The following is a 3,852-nucleotide window of genomic DNA, read 5'->3' as shown; positions in this document are numbered from 1 at the left end:
ATTTCTAATTTTTTTTTCAAGTGCTCATTTCTAATTTTTTTTTCGAGTGCATATTTCTAATGTTTTGCTTTTTTTCAGTCATGGCTTCTAGGGCACGCAGAGGTCTGAGTACGGCCGAAATCAATGAAGTCATTGCTCAATATGAAAGCGATGATTTTGATGGCAGTTACGTTTCATTTGGCTGACACGTAGCAGGGACATCTTCCTGCCATTGGGCCACGTCAAGCTGCGCAAGCGTGTTCGCTGCCGAAGTTGCCCATCTAGAGACGACCACAAGACGAACACAGCATGTTGCGAAATGCAAACGGGCCCGTGTTCCTACAGCATCAAACTGTCTTGTGTCCGAAGTGTGTGCCTCGTACGTAGGTAAGTTACATCATGAAACTTTTTTACAACTTGTTTGCATAAATGCTATAATTTTAATCTTTACAAAATATATATCATCCATTTTTTTACCTAAAATACTGCAATAGTTTATTGTTCATTTTTGTCGATATTTCCAAATATTCTAAAATATTCCCTTTTCGAAATATTTCTTTTTTTAGAATGACTGCAAAATAATTTTCAAACATCCAGCAAGCCACCATAATAGTTTTATGCAAATCAATGCATAATTATATAGCCAAGTAACATTGAAAATTTCACTCCATTCCTCCATTTCAGGTAGCAAATTTGGCCGTCGCACTTGTCGTGGGTGGGGCCCCATTTACTGTACATATCCATTAGGTAAGTTGCATACCGCATATATTCTTGTTCTCTATAGAATTTTGTGTATTTCTGGTAGATTTTCATGCTAAATATCATATCTTATAGTAGTTTACAGACATTTTTATAAGAAATTTTTCATGTAAAAACAAGGAGGTCAACAAATGACCTATACATTAGAGTAAGTTTTTATGGGTCAGATTTTTTTTTTGATGATTGCAAAATAATGTTGAAACGTCCAGCAATCTACCATAATAGTCTTATGCAAATCTACGCATAATTAGGTAACTAGATAACACATTGAAAATTACATTCCATTCCTCCATTTCAGGTAGCAAATTTGGCCGTCGCACTTGTCGTGGGTGGGGGCCCATTTACTGTATATATCAATTAGGTAAGTTGCATACCGCTATATATTCTTGTTCTCTATAGATTTGTGATATTCTGGTAGATTTCATGCATAAATACCATATCTTATAGTAGTTACAGCCATTTTTATAAGAAATTTTCATGGTGAAAATAGCAGGTAAAAAGTGAACTTTAGATTTGGCCCCTGATATAACAGCTAATATCATCTTTGTCTAAATATTTTTACATAATTACTTTTTAGGATAATATGACTTTATTCTGTATAAAAATCAGCCACTTCCTAATTCATTTAGGTACAAAAAAAAATTCGTGAAAATTTGCCAGTTTTTGGAGGCAAAAAAAATTTACCTTTTTTTTCTCTTTTCAGATTTTGACCTCTATGGGTCCGACACCTTTTCTCTGGCTGTGGAGACTTGTAAATTGTAGTTTTAGGAAGGATTCCCTCATTTATTTTCTTATATAGGTTATTTTGTATTTTTTATAAATATTTTTGTAAATTATTTTTGTTATATACTTATTTTTTTTAAATATTTGTAATAATATCAAATTTTGTAGATGGGTATTATTTATCTCTTCAGTAGTATAGTATTATCTTTAAACTAATTTTAGAAACTATAATGTACAGCAAAAATGAAGTTACTGATTTTTGGCAAAATTTTCTAGACGCTCGGGTCGAGGTTGACCCACATTACATTTAACGGGGTAGCGAAATAGCGATACCTGTCCAGGGTTTTAAAAAGGGCACAGCAGGTGGGCCACGAGTTGTCTTTGGATGGGTCACGGAAACTCCATTTTTCTCGTCTTTATCTTTTCTCACAAAAATCACTTGATGTCGATATCACAATCATTGAGATATTCCTCTAATTGTTTACGTTAAAATACAAACCCAAAAGCCTTTATTTATCTTTGGAATACCAATACAAATACTTATATACTGATGAAGCTGTGCCACGACAGGTCGTCTTCGTTTTTTCTAGAGGGTTTGCAGATTTTCAATGGAGGTTGCAGACTTGTGTCCTTGTCCTCACTAAGCTCTCAACAAATCTCTGCCTTTTCTGTTTTCTTGGATCATAACCATCTGGGAGAACAGATATTTTACTTAGGATGTCGATGAGGTCTATTGTAGTTGAGAGCAACTCATATTTTTGGTCTTCTGGCTGACAATCATATTCGAGGTTTGAGGTTTGATAACGAGGTTTAAAGTAGGAAGGGAAGAGGCTTCAGGTTCAAGGTTGTTGGTGCAGATTACTCAGTCTGAGTTCCTATATCGACACATAAAACAGGAGCAGCTTTTAGTGTTTTACTAATAGTTTCATAGTTTAACATTGTATACTTGATTTAATTTCACACTTTACCACGCTTGATTCAATTTGCATTTCTTAGATTTCTTTTAAAATTTCTTAATAAGAATTTGATTAAAAAAATGAATTATATTTTATGTTTTCAAGTAGTAAGTTTTTTTATTATATAGTGAGATTGTGAATTCTACTTAAGAATTTTGAATTTAAAAATAATTTTCTTATTTAAAGTTATGTAGTAGTGCTCCTTTTATAGATTACCAGTAATCGGAATAAATCGTTGAATATGCCAAAGTGATATATTGAACTGTTCCTTGAATTTTTAGAAGTGATTTGAGACCAGGGAGATAGTTAAAGTTGCTTAATGGAGTGATGCCCTTTAATTAACTTAAGCTTATGTGAGTACTTCAGACTTCTGTTGATAAACTTAGCCTGATTTTTCATATATTTGCTGAACCTTTTCAAAGTCGCAGTTGCCTTTAAAGTACTCAGTCGTATTTGATTTGATATGAAAGTTTAAAATCTGGTTGTTGTGAGATAAATACGAATTCTTATGATTAGTAAATTTAATTATTTAATATATATATGTATATATACATATATATATATATATATATATATATATATATATATATATATATATATATATATATATATATGTATATGATATATATATATATATATATATATATATATATATATATATATATATATATATATATATATATATATATATATATATATATATATATATATATATATATATATATATATATATACATCTATATATAATGTGTGCGTGTGCGTGTCTGTTGTGTATGTGGGTGTGAGTATGTGTATTGAAATTTGGTTCATTTTAACTACTTTAATGAACAACCAAAAATGCATTAAAAAACATGGAAATTAATAATGAATGTTATGAAAAATAATCAATTACAAGTCTGTAGAAATTATGCAGAAGTAAAGAGGAAAGCAAGACCAAGAAGGGGTTTGATAGGTGGTTGAGAGAGGCTAGGAAAAGTGAGAGAATAATCCAGTAAGTGCAAAGAGAATCCAAATTACAGCTGAACTCTTACTACATTAGAAGCCGGAGATAGAATAAGATATGAGAGCAAGTCTGGGGATTAGCAAAACTCACAATTGTCAATGAAAACCAGAGGTTGATATGTTTTAGGCAACTGTTAAGCATCGGAGATGATGATCGACTTGTCGCAAGAGAGTTAATCGAAATGGAAGTGTTACTGATACGAAGACGAGGATGACTGGAGAGAGAAAGATCAGATTGCGTTCAAGAAGAAACGAGAGACAAAGGACGAAACGAATGAAGTACAAAAGATAGAAATAGTTTGATAGGACTGATTAAAAATTGCTACACAGACTAAGGATTAAGAGGAAAAAGAAGAAAGAAAAAGAGTGTACTCCTGATTGGCGTGGGACGTCAGGAACTTGTCCTGTCTCGGAACCCAACCGAGAGGTAGTC

General features: G+C 32.1%; 1 long non-coding RNA gene across 1 annotated transcript; it reads left to right on the top strand.

The window, feature by feature from the left end:
* Window positions 1-298: 298 nt before the first annotated feature.
* LOC135209000 (uncharacterized) lies at window positions 299-1,473 on the top strand. Its single transcript, XR_010313278.1, has 4 exons — window positions 299-366; window positions 664-726; window positions 1,037-1,099; window positions 1,442-1,473. It is a non-coding gene; the product is annotated as an uncharacterized LOC135209000 (long non-coding RNA).
* Window positions 1,474-3,852: the final 2,379 nt, after the last annotated feature.

Source organism: Macrobrachium nipponense, chromosome 37, assembly GCF_015104395.2.
Source record: "Macrobrachium nipponense isolate FS-2020 chromosome 37, ASM1510439v2, whole genome shotgun sequence".
Taxonomy (NCBI): domain Eukaryota; kingdom Metazoa; phylum Arthropoda; class Malacostraca; order Decapoda; family Palaemonidae; genus Macrobrachium; species Macrobrachium nipponense.
The sequence above is the reverse complement of the archived record's forward strand: the minus strand, read 5'-3'. Positions and strand labels throughout refer to the sequence as shown.